The following is a 12,801-nucleotide window of genomic DNA, read 5'->3' on the forward strand; positions in this document are numbered from 1 at the left end:
TTTCACACTAAGTAGGCTGTACTGGAATCAACAAATTAGGTGGCCCTCTACCCAACCCACCAGAGAATGTTTGTGGTACTGGATGCTGCAGAAAATTATGACTGTGGCTGCTATATGCCTTTGCAATGTACTTACAATGGACGCAACTGCCTCCATTTCAAATCTAGTGAGGCAAAATCCCATCTTCCTTAGGGCTGCTTGAAGCAGGTCAGAAGCCCTTTCCCTTGTTTGAGCTCTATTACTGCTCATGAAAGACAAGTTATATATTTTAACACTGCACAGTCATTATAAAACAACATAAGACTATGAACAGTACCTGGAGCAAGCTGGAACCTCTGCCTCCTACTCCCAAGTGACTCTCTGAACAGCCTACTGGAATACCAGATATTCTCTGCCTCTTTTTCTCCCTGTCTTTAATTATGGCATGGAAATGGAACTGTTTCCCTGAGAAACAGATGATAGCACAGTGCCTTATAACATTATAATGAGTGAAGAATCTATGAGGAGATATGAAAACTGGTTCAGAGTTCACGCAGAAAGAGGAGAGAACAAAATACTTACTCAGGGTCTAACTGTTCTATAAACCCCATCTAGCAGAACCTTGAAGAAACAGAGATGTAGATGTGTAATTATTTCAAAATGTAGTGTAGGTGTGTGCAATTAGGAGAAGGTACTGAAATATGAATATGGAGGTGTATGGCTAGGACTCTGACATGTTTAACTCTTCCCTCCACATTGTTTAGGTGCCTAACTCATGCTTTGAAAGTCCACTAAGGGGTTTGGCAGCTAGAGAAATTATACTTTTAGAATTTCACCTCTATTTTCTTTTATTTTTTAAACCCATGTTCCTAAGACTTTGTTTATAGAAAGTATTGGAAAAAAAATTCAAATCACTACAAATGGATTGCTGTGTTTTTATAACACATCCAAGAGATCCACAGGAACCTAGTCACTATCAGACTATTGAAAATACCAGGTTAATAATTCATTTCTTTCTCTATGAGGCAGAAACTTTTAGTTGCAATTACTTGCTAACATACTTGCAAAGTTGCTTAATTAACCAGCACAAATGTGTAATGATATGATCAAGAATGTTAATAATGCTGATAATTTTTGTGAACACTCACATTTGGAAGCATGACTTTGTGTAGCTTTTTTTGTGACCAAAAAGAGTAAAGCTTTGTTATTATTCCTGCAATTTATACTATGACCAATTTAGGAATCCAAATCAGTTGGCTGATTTCCATAGTGCTTTTAAACTTACTTTATCTCAGCTAATATTTCCTCATGATGAAGCAGGCAGACAGCAAAGAGCAGAGCAGGGGAAATGGCATCAATTACAAGAATAGAATACAGCAGAAAAACAGATCTCATTACTTAGCCCTTTATAAAGAATTTTCAATAGCTTCAGGCATTTTAGAAACTGTCATTCTTCAGTTCTTCCAATACATTGTAGCTCTTCTCACTTGCTTTGGGCTGCAGCCAATAAACTTATTTTTCTTGGTTTTTTTTTTAATATTTTTGTGGTCTTTACATGACAGCAAATGTAGACAATGACAGACGGATTCTATATTTCTCTGTTTATTTGCGAAGCAGTGAGACTACATGATACCTTCCCAGTAGAAAAAAACAAAACTTTTTAATCAAAAGTAAATAACTCAAAAAATATTAGTAGTTTATTTTCTTAGGGGATACAGACCATTATATCACATATCAGCTGTTGACTTCCTTCCAAAGAACCACAAAGTATAAGCCAGAGCAGGAACTACAAGCTGTATCTGTTACTATATAGCTTTGTCATATAGTATTTTTATTGCTAGTAGCAGTCTATGAACTTTATGTCGAGCTTGCAAGGCTCAGGCCTGGAGTTTGTCAGGTTTGCTCTGTCTGAATCCACCGGTATCCCCAAGTCCTTCTCTGCAGGGCTGCTCTCAATACATTCATCCTCCCATCTGTATTGATATTGAGGATTGCCCTGACCCAGGTGCAGGACCTTGTACTTGGGCTTGTTGAATTTCATGAGGTTCCTTCCCTCAAGTGTATTGACTGCACCACTCAACTTGGTGTCATCTGCAAACTTACTGAGGGTGCACTCAATCCCACCATCTGTGTCATTAATGAAGATAAAAAATAGCATTGGTCCCAGTACAGACCCTTGAGGGACACCACTCAGTGGTTTCCATTTGGACATTGAGCCATTGACTATAACTTTGGATGCAGGCATCCAGTCAATTCCTTCTCCTTCAAATAGTCCACCCTTCAAACCCATATCTCTCCAATTTAGAGGTAAGAATGTTGTGGATGACCATCATCAAAGATCATAGAATCATAGAATCACTGAGGTTGGAAAAGACCCTTAAGATCATCGAGTCCAACCGCTAACCTATCACTGCCAAGTCCACCACTAAACCATGTCCTCGAAGATCTTACAGAAGTCAAGATAGATAACATCAGTTGCTCTTCCCTTGTCCACTGATGCAGTCACTCCATTGCAGAAGTGATGTAGGGTGGAGAAATACAGGTCTGATATGACAGCAGAGTCCTTGAAAAGTGTGGAAACAGGATGCAGCATAGAGGACTATAGCCATGGGATGATAAGAGATGGGACATAGGCTTTTCACTAGACATCCCTTGGCTATAAAGAACTTACCTGTGATCAATTAAAGAAATGCAGACATGGAGCTGGACAAAACCGATCCTGTGGGTAACAAAGAGAACAGAGAACTTGTACCTAACATATATAAAAAGCACCATATATAGCCAATTTGGATATAACTTGGAGTTGCAGGCCACTGAAGAAAGAGCATGCTATGAAACGTATGAAAATGACTCCAAGTGGACTGTAAAGAGAGGAGAAAGAAACTGTGAACATGAACATCATATCTGTCTGTCTTGGCAAAGGAGTCCAAATACTAACAATTCAGGGTAATGCTCCATCGCCCACACCAACACCAGAAAAAAACCCTTAGAATACAGGACCAGGGGAAGGGTGAGCATAACACCAGGAGAAGAATTAGAAGCTGAGAGTTGTATATTTAACAATTTTAAGTGTATTATCATTTTTTTTTCTTTTCCTGTAATAATGATCTGGCTATCAACTATTAAATTTCAATTATACTAACAAAACCTTTGCTGTATATGTATATAAAGTCTTCTTTATCTTGCCCATAAACAAGATTTTGAGTGTAACAACCTATGGAAAAGATGTCCATAAGTCTTTCTCATTATGGCATTAAAATTCTTGGGGATATTTTTAGAGAACTTTTTCAGCATCTCTGTTCCTTACAAGGCACACAAGTGTAGTAGAAAATCTGGGAGTGGGAGAATGACTGGATGAGTCAGGAGCACAGGAAAGAATAGCTTTGTTGTTTGCAGGAGGAAGAACCAACACACATGCTGTAGAGATATTGCATACCTATATAAAGGTTTTTCAGGGGTAATTTCAGATGTACCTCTGTGCCAGAAAAGACACTTAAACAAATTCACAGCATACATTCAGTGAGTTTCTTTCTGAACTGAATTTAGCCTTATGCCATGTCACTCCAGTGCCTGCGCTGGAATTACTCTTGATTTACACTGTGGTAACTGAGATTGCAGTTTGCTACAGTGCTTAAAGCAAACATTTAGGAGGAGCTGAACATACAGGAATAGATTCAAGTGACATCCAAAATATCATCAATGTTATGCAACTGGAAAAAGTAACAGTTAACAAGCCCAGCGAAGCAATAATAAACTGGGACTTGACATTCCTCCCTTGCCTCCAGGCTGTTGGCTTGTGCAGTACAGAGCACTAACTGTCCATTCACTGAATTTTGTCAGTCTGATTATCTTTTTTCACCTGCAGGGACTATCCAGTGTAACAAGGCCTTAGAAAAACATCATCGTTCTTTTAGCCTTTTAAAGTAATTGAAGAGACAGCTTCTAGATGGTTTAACCCCAGTGCCCTTTTACGAGATGAATTTGTGGATGCTTGTGGGTCTCTGAAGTTGTTTGTTGCTCTTTTTTTCTGTAGTCATATTATAACTCAAAGACCCAAGCTCCCTGAAAAATCATTACTTCATTGTCCTTTTCCTTGACAGCAGTTTTAGTGGTTCTATTATTCCCTTCAGTCTCTGTTCCTCTCTATACTTTATTGCACAAGATGGAAAGTATAAACACATAATTTAACAACACTCACTTCCCAGTCATCATCTAGTATGGAACGTTTATATCTGTTAAATTACACAATGTCTGTGCCCTGAAATCATATTCTAAAATCTAGACCATAGACCTGATCATAAATATCTTGACAGACAAAACATTTGCCTACAGGCCCTAGTCAGATTGGCCTTATCAGTTTCGAATTAACAGTGATTCATCCAGGATTCCCCAAGTGATATAGCTTTAGTCTGATATGGTCTCAGTGAATATCTAGTTAACAAGTAATGTCACCCTTGCAGCTTCTGAAGTAATGTATTTGCTTGTATTTTTGTGCTGATACTCACCAGGGCCTTGGCCTCTTGATTTCCTACATTTTGTCCTGTCTTAGTTTTCTGTAGATAACTCTATTATTGGACCTCATTTGTTATTAGGTTGTCTTAAAGACTTCAATGCTTTGCTCACCAAAAGGAAATTGAGCAGTTAATAGTTAGTTAATAGATTCATACAAACATAGAATCATAGAATCTTTAAGTTGGAAAAGATCAAGTCCAACCATTAACCTAACACTGCCACGTCCACCACTAAACCATGTCCCTAAGCACCACATCTACACATCTTTTAAATACCTGCAGGAATGGGGACTCAACCACTTCCCTGAGCAGCCTGTTCCAATGCCTGACTACCCTTTCGGGGAAGAAATTTTTCCTAATATCCAATCTAAACCTCCCCTGGTGCAACTTGAGGCCATTTCCTCTTACCCTATTGCTTGTTACTAGGGAGAAGAGACTGACTCCCACCTCACTACAACCTCCTTTCAGGTAGTTGTAGAGAGCAATAAGGTCTCCCCTCAGCCTCCTTTTCTCCAGACTAAACAACCCCCGTTTCTTCAGCTGCTCCTCATAAGAATTGTTCTCTAGACCCTTCACCAGCTTCGTTGCCCTTCTTTGGACATACTCCGGCACCTCAAAGTCTTTCTTTGAGGCCAGAATGCTATTGGCCTTCTTGGCCACCTGGGCACACTGCCTGCTCATATTCAGCCAGCTGTTGACCAACACCCACAGGTCCTTTTCTGCCAGGCAGCTCTCCAGCCACTCTTCCCCAAGCCTGTAGCATTGCATGGGATTGTTGTGACCCAAGTGCAGGACCCGGCACTTTGCCTTGTTGAACCTCATACAGTTGGCCTCAGCCCATTGATCCAGCCTGTCCAGATCCCTCTGTAGAGCCTTCCTACCCTCCAGCAGATCAACACTCTAGCCCAACCTGGTGTCATCTGCAAACATACTGAAGGTGCACTTGATCCCCTCATCCAGATCATCAATAAAGATATTGAACAGAACTGGCTCCAGTACTGAGCCCTGGGGAACACCACTTGTGACCAGCTGCCAAGTGGATTTAACTCCATTTACCACAACTCTTTGGGCTGTCCAGCCAGTTTTTTACCCAGTGAAGAGTACACCTAGCCAAGCTATGAGCAGCCAATTTCTCCAGGAGAATGCTGTGGAAAATGGTGTCAAAGGATTTACTAACATCTAGGTAGACAACATCTGCATGCTTGCGTTATGTTTTTGTATATCTGCTAAACACTGCCACCTGTTCTACAGGTGATTTCTGAAGGACTATAAAGTTCATAGGATAATAGGACAGTTCAAGGTAGAAGGGACATCAGAAAACCTCTAGTCCAAGTTCCTGCTCAAACGAGGGTGAACAATGATCCTTTTCATGTCATAGTTTCAATTATTTTTGTTAATCTTCCCCTTATTTTCAATGGTGCTACAGAATGTATTTATTGGAAGGTAAATTGTGAGTTTATGAAAATTATATAACCTGTTCTTTAGAAATAACTTATTATTTGCTTTATTGATTGATTCTGAAAACTGAGCTGATTTTTATATGAAGCTATTACATCCTCAAGGTTTCTCTTCTGACTATTAATGGTCACATCATTTAAATACATGCACTGATTAGCCTATTCATGATCATAGAATCAGAGAATCATAGAATGATTTGGGTTTGAAGGCACCTTTCTTATAAGCCCCCTATCTACATTGAAAGGCCACAAAAAGGTCTTCCCAGAGCCTTCGCTTCTACAGGCTAAACAATCCCAACTCTCTCAACCTTTTTTTCATAGGAGAGGTGTTCCATCCCTATGACCATTTCTGTGGCCCTCCTCTGGACCTGCTCTAACAAGTCCATGTCTTGAACTGGGGACACAGAGCTAGATGCAGTACTCCAGGTAGACTCACAAGAGTGGAGCAGAGGGGAAGAATCACCACCCTCAGAGGTGATTCTGGCCATGCTTCTTTTTATGCAGCCCAGGATACAATTGGCTTTCTGGGCTGCAAGGGCACAGTGCCAGCTCTTATGCAGTTTTTTGTCCACCAGTATCCAGCTACCAGAGAACAGATCGGAGACATCAGTGTCTCCTCTAAGTGATAAAACTCATTCACCTTCTCCAGGACTCAGAGTAGAAAACTAGAACTCTTTGGAGCCTGCTAAACACATCTGAAAGATCTATACCACCTTTGTCTTGTTCCCTTCTCCATTAGGAAGGTCCTTCATAGTCCTTTGAAATCTAAGTTGTGTCACTTCTGTGCCCTTTTGTAGATCATCCTAGAATCATTTGAATAGTATAGTTTCAGGAAAGCGATGTTTAATGCCTTTTGGTATTTTAAGGACAAAACAGGCCTGCAAAAGTGACTGAGCATATAACAGGCAACTTCACTAGGCAAATTGAAATTTTACAGGCAATTTCACTAGATGAAGGTAGGGACATGTGCCTCCAAGGAGTCACAAGAACTTTGTATCACATGTCACATGTCACAGTGGTTGACAAAACAGGAAAACTATGCTCATGGGTTCTGCGGGGTAAGTGTATCTCAGAAATATATCCAGTTCCTTCTTTCCTCTACATCCCCCTACAAATACAAAGACTGACAAGTGCTCTATTAGCAAATCTAGTGCAGGATTATATACCATGCCTCATCCATCAAACCTAAGAACTTCCCAGGTACTTTAGATACTATTTGGGTAACAAATGGGACTTTGGTATTGTATAGTGTTGCTGTATGTTCAAGGATCTGAAGAAAACCTTATCTCATAGTCACCATCATACTATACAACTTCATTTCTGGTTGCCTGGAGTCAGTAGCCAGAATAAATTATGTGCCTAAAATTAATTGCTGGAAAAATACCTATTTGTCTCAATATAATTTCAACCCTCCCAAAATAAGCAAGACTGGACTGAATATGAAGGAAGTCAGATAAAAAACTTAAATTATATGTTCTTAGTCTATTGAAATGTGAAATTCCATTCTGAGCTCATTTGTCAAAAAAGAATGTTCAGAGGGTTGTACTCTATCCCTAATTTCCACTCAATTAGTAAATCTCTGAAAAACCTTAATTTGTGTTTAAGTTTTAAATACAATGGTGATATAGAACTTAATTGATTGCTAGTATTCTAATTAGGGCACTATAATTCAGAACATTGGGATCTCCACTGGTTGTATTTACTGTTGGACTCAATGATCTTAAATGTCTTTTCCAACCTAAATGATTCTATGATTCTGTGATTCTATTTTAATAAGTTATCTTATTGTCCAAAATGTTAATCTTTCTCCTGTGACCCACAATCATCCTCTTCCTCCTTTCTCAATACTAACTCAGTTGTTTACATGACAAAATAATATTTGGAAGTTTTAATGTCCTTATCTTTTCCTTGTTTTATTTAGCTACTGGAAACAAGAGGACATCATCACATGTTAGTTCATCCCCAGTGAGCTGCAAATAACATTTTAGGAAAGACTGCAGTGACTAATATTTTGAAAAAGAAGTGTATTTATTCCTTATATTTTTAACTGAAGCAACACAGTAATGCCTCATAAAACTTCTGAATAAAGTTAATGATGAGTTTATAACTGATAAATATTTAGTCTAATAACTTTAATCATACACCACTATTAGAGGGCAGCAATTTACTGCCTGGTAAATTAGTCCCTATCCTACAATTCTGAATGTAAATTTGCCCCCTTATCATAACAGAGTATTACAAAGTTACAACAATCTTGCTAAAGGAACTATGCCTTTCATTTGGGGAATCAGTGTTATATGGCATAATTAAATTATTAAAACTGATAGTAATTTTATACAGAAATTCTACAGGGAATATCAGAAGAATAACTAAAAAAGGCAAAACGTGAGTCATGAAAATTATTTTAAGAGCAAGAGGTTTGTAATATGCTAATGGAGTATTCCATATTTTGCTCTCTGTGGAGCAGTGTGGTACAGTTGTTGCATCTGTTACATTACACATAATTTTCTAGAATTAGTGACTTTGTTATGATTAATAATAAGTTAGTACTTATTCTGTCTCTCTCTTGACAATAAACGCCTACTCACAACCAAAAATGGTGAGGTCTATAATATGTTTTTTCCTGTAATGTTTTTAATTTATTAATACATGATTTTAATAGGTTTAAGCATGTAATCAAATAACTTTGGATTTAGATAATTTAACAAATTTTAGGATAAGTTTTTCTAGTATATCTAGAAACCACAATCATAGGCTACTCCCATAATAGTCAGTGAAGAAAAATAAATAAAATAAATATGGCCTTCATAAAAGGCCGGATGTAACATTATGTGATTATAATACTCTATGATGTCCTTTACATTCATGCAGACACGATAAATGTTTTTTAATAAGGCTAGTTAGGAAACTAACTATCTGTCTGTGTGCACATTATATCATTTTACTTTCCCAGTACTACTGAATGCATGGGACCATGAATAGTCTCTCTAACCATGATGATGTTGTACATGTCATTTTCATTGATACTAGCCTACAATTTGAAGCCATAAGTTATGATGTAAAACTGGATATTATCACTATAGAGCAAGAAACTGGCTTTTACATTTTTATATAGTCTGTGGAAGACAGTATCTTCTAACACTGAAGTGTTGCAGTGCCTGCAGCTGTCTTCTCAGCAAGACAAGTAATTATTTTCTAAGATTCAGTATATTGAGCATGATAGCATCCATTTAGAATACTTCATTGTCTTTAATTTTGAAGTTTCAATGAAGTTGGATTGGCTTCTTAAAGACTAGACTGATATGCTTAATGCAGTAACAGAAGCTCTGAAAACTCAAGTTTTTTTCCTCCCATTCCTTCCTTTGTGAGTACTGTACATGCTTTGTAAGTAGTAAGTTTTTCTTGTTCAGATTATACTGTAGATTCTTACTCTTGTTTTATCACATATCTTTCTTACATCTATTTTGAAATGTTATCATAAGTTCTTGTTTTCATTGCTACCAAAGGGAGCTGAGCCAGAATTTTTTTTTCACCCTCCTTAAGCTTTTTGAGATTTAAAAAAATTTCTTATTCTGCATCCAGAAAAATGTCAGAAAGAGAATAAGAAATAGTCCAAAAGCCATTTGACTATGTCATGTGGTGAGGATGTGTAACAGGAAAGAGTGATAACAAAAGCTGTGTTTTGCCTGATTCAAACCAGAGATTTTTCATTTCTATGCTAATCATCTTACAGAGGCATACCAGCCATTGATGTTGAATATTGTGGAACAGGATATGGCCATTTCCTTTGCATTAGACCAAAGACAGAAATCTAGATTTCCCATTTATCTTGTGGCTTCCCTAACCACTGGCCTACTGCATGGTAATGCTTTGGCTTTCCCAAAGAAATAGATGAGGTTCAGAACCCTTTTAAAAATCTGTGTAACAACTCCTGTCTAAACTTTAATGTTCCTTCTTTTGGTAATGCCATCAAAAATAAAAACTAATCTGTTTTCTCACTACCTATAGCATTGTTTTTGAAGCTAGATAGGAACTCAGCATAAATCTGTAGAAAGATATATGTTCTGTTGTAATTGACAGGAACTCAGGATAAATCTGTAGAAAAATAAATATTCTGTTGTAATTTGTGGTATATTGTATTCTTGTGGGGGTTTGAAATAGGAGGGTTTAAGTTGCACTGACTGAATGATGAATTACCAAAAAGGCCTGTTAAAAAAAAGTAAAAGTCACTGGTAATGCATATCCCACAGTGCTATAACTGTGTACCTCCAGCATGCATTTTCTGATGCTTCTTTTTCTCTTAATAAATTTTACTTAGCACTGCATTAAAATGTGTCAAGGTACTCAGGAGATTAAGGTAATAGATCAGCTTTACAAAAGGATTTAATTTGTTAAAATATGGATCACAGGTTTTGGAGAGTCTTCCCTTAGAAAACTGATCATATGTCAGAGCTGTGAGTGCATTCCCCTCAGGCGGGTCTTTGGTGGCCTGGGCTGATGGCCAGCTCAGGCACATGTAAGTGGCAGGCTTTGTGATGCCTTGGCAGAGTTCAGCCCCTCTTCTGCTTGAGGCTTGCTTTCAAATTCAAGATCTTGCCCTTGGTCTTTGTATGACCAACATGGTATCTTTGCCTTGAGCCTGGTCTCATACCTCTGACCTGGCCCCCAGACTTTCCTTTCTGTCTTGAGCTTGAACCTGCCCTGAACACCGGACTCTTGGCTGACCCCAGCTGCTGCCTCCAGAGCTGCTCTGCTCACCTTGCTCCGCCAAGTGGGACTGCGCCCTGCTAGCCTAGTCCCTTCCCGGCCTGTCCTGTTGTGACTCCCACCCCTCAATCTCCTTGGCTTGCAGAGCCACCTGGCTCTGCTGCTCCTTGGCGCATCTGTGGGGAGATAGAAACAAGCACGCAAGTATGAATGAAGAGCCTTATTTCTAGATTTTTCTTCACCCACTTATAAAAAACCCAAACCTATGTGTAGATAAAGTATGCTTATAGCATGAAGATACATGAGGAGGCGAAGAAGGTACAACAAAACATACCATTACATAAAATACTGCCTCTATACCTGCATAGTGCTTTCCAGCACTGGATATTAAGACAATTTACAAGTGTTGATAATCTGAACACTGGCAAAATAAGACTTCATCAATGATGTAGTTTAGAATAAGAACTGTATTGATATTGCTTCTCCCTATTACTGTTTGCTTCCTAATATGCATTCCTCCTAAGAGTTGCACCTGTGTGCACTGTAATTAGTTATAAAAAGTATGATTACATGCCTGTTGAATGCATGATTACATGCAGACTGTGAAAGCAAAACTAGCATTAAGTTCTAATCAGTCGTGCAACTGGTGAACAATACAAAAAATTATACTGTATTGCTAAATTTTATTTTTTTTCCATCTTTGTTAGCAGGTTTTCTATCTTCTGTTGAATAATTTGTGAGCTTTTTGCTCTTTTCTTACATAATTCCAGCTTGCTTAACTTAATTGTAAGTAGCTTTATTTTGAAAATACAATGTGTTTTCAGGGCTTTGATTTTAGGATAATCTTCGCAGTAATTCTATCTTACCTAACAAAGGAAAGTAGTGTGCTTTTGAAAAAGACTCATCAACTAGAAGCTGGTTAGCTTCCACTACTGTCTTTCTATTTTATATATAAAGAATGAAGGAGAAGATATCTGGAATTTCAGACTTCCCATGGAACTTCCCATTTCAGACTTCCCAGGAAATGATCCTGAAGATTTACTAACTCTGATGTTTATTGTAGGCTTCTTTAAGCATGAAATCAAGAAAATAGATAATTCTTAGTTTTATGTTTTAATTTTAAATCCTCTTATTAGTTTAAAATCCCAATGTATTTATTTGAAATTGATATTTGCATAACTAAAAATCTTAATTCAAGGAAAACGCTGTCCAAACTGGCATATAGTTACTATGAGTTTAATAGGAATAATTGACATATAACACCATTCTATGTGTTGTCATTTAATTCAGAAGAATATTAATACTGTAATGTAAATAACATTTAGAAATCCAATATCCATTTATATTTTCAGATGAAGGTGTTATGATTCTTCTATGGAAAAGAATAATGATACTTAAGGAAATTGCCCAGAAAATGTTGAAGTATCCTGGCTGGACTCTTGGAAATATATAACAATGCTTATCTACTGTTATTTAAATTCTCCAGCTGTTGTAAGTTTGCCACAAAGTTATTTGTCCTTCTCCATGGTCCAGTGCAACAGCTGTCCCTTTTCTCCACCAAAGCTTTCCAGTTATTCCTGATCAATTCTTTCTCCTTTGAAATTTCATGATCATCTAACAATCTTCAATATTTCCTTACCAAAATGAATCCGTTATTGAAGAATTTAGGTATCAATTTTAGACTAAAATAATGTGGGTCAGATTTCCCCCATTAACTTTTTAATAACTCAGTTCAGAAAATATTTTTTGTAATGATATTTTAAGTTATAGGGATGGAGGAGAAGACATAATTCCAAGCCATTTTCCCTAGCCCTAATTTTCACTAATAGTAGTGCTTAAAAGTTCCTCCTCTCTGACCAACTACTAAATGCCTGAATCAGGCATGAGGCTTGATCAGCCCAGTGCTTTTCTAGTAGTATGTAACAGCAAGAGTCCCTCAGCTTTTCCTACTGTACAGAGATGTTATTATTCTTAACTTAATTATTAGCTTGTCTAAAAAATGTAATTGCTAGACATGTCAGTAAAACAACAATAATAATAGCAACTACCACAACAACAGCAAAAACTACATATATATTTACCAACATTATAGTATGAAAGTAATTTGAGAGTACTACATGGTTCAATAAAAGTTGTATACAGACTAA

Source organism: Platalea leucorodia (genome assembly GCF_965183815.1).
Source record: "Platalea leucorodia genome assembly, chromosome: 1".
Taxonomy (NCBI): domain Eukaryota; kingdom Metazoa; phylum Chordata; class Aves; order Pelecaniformes; family Threskiornithidae; genus Platalea; species Platalea leucorodia.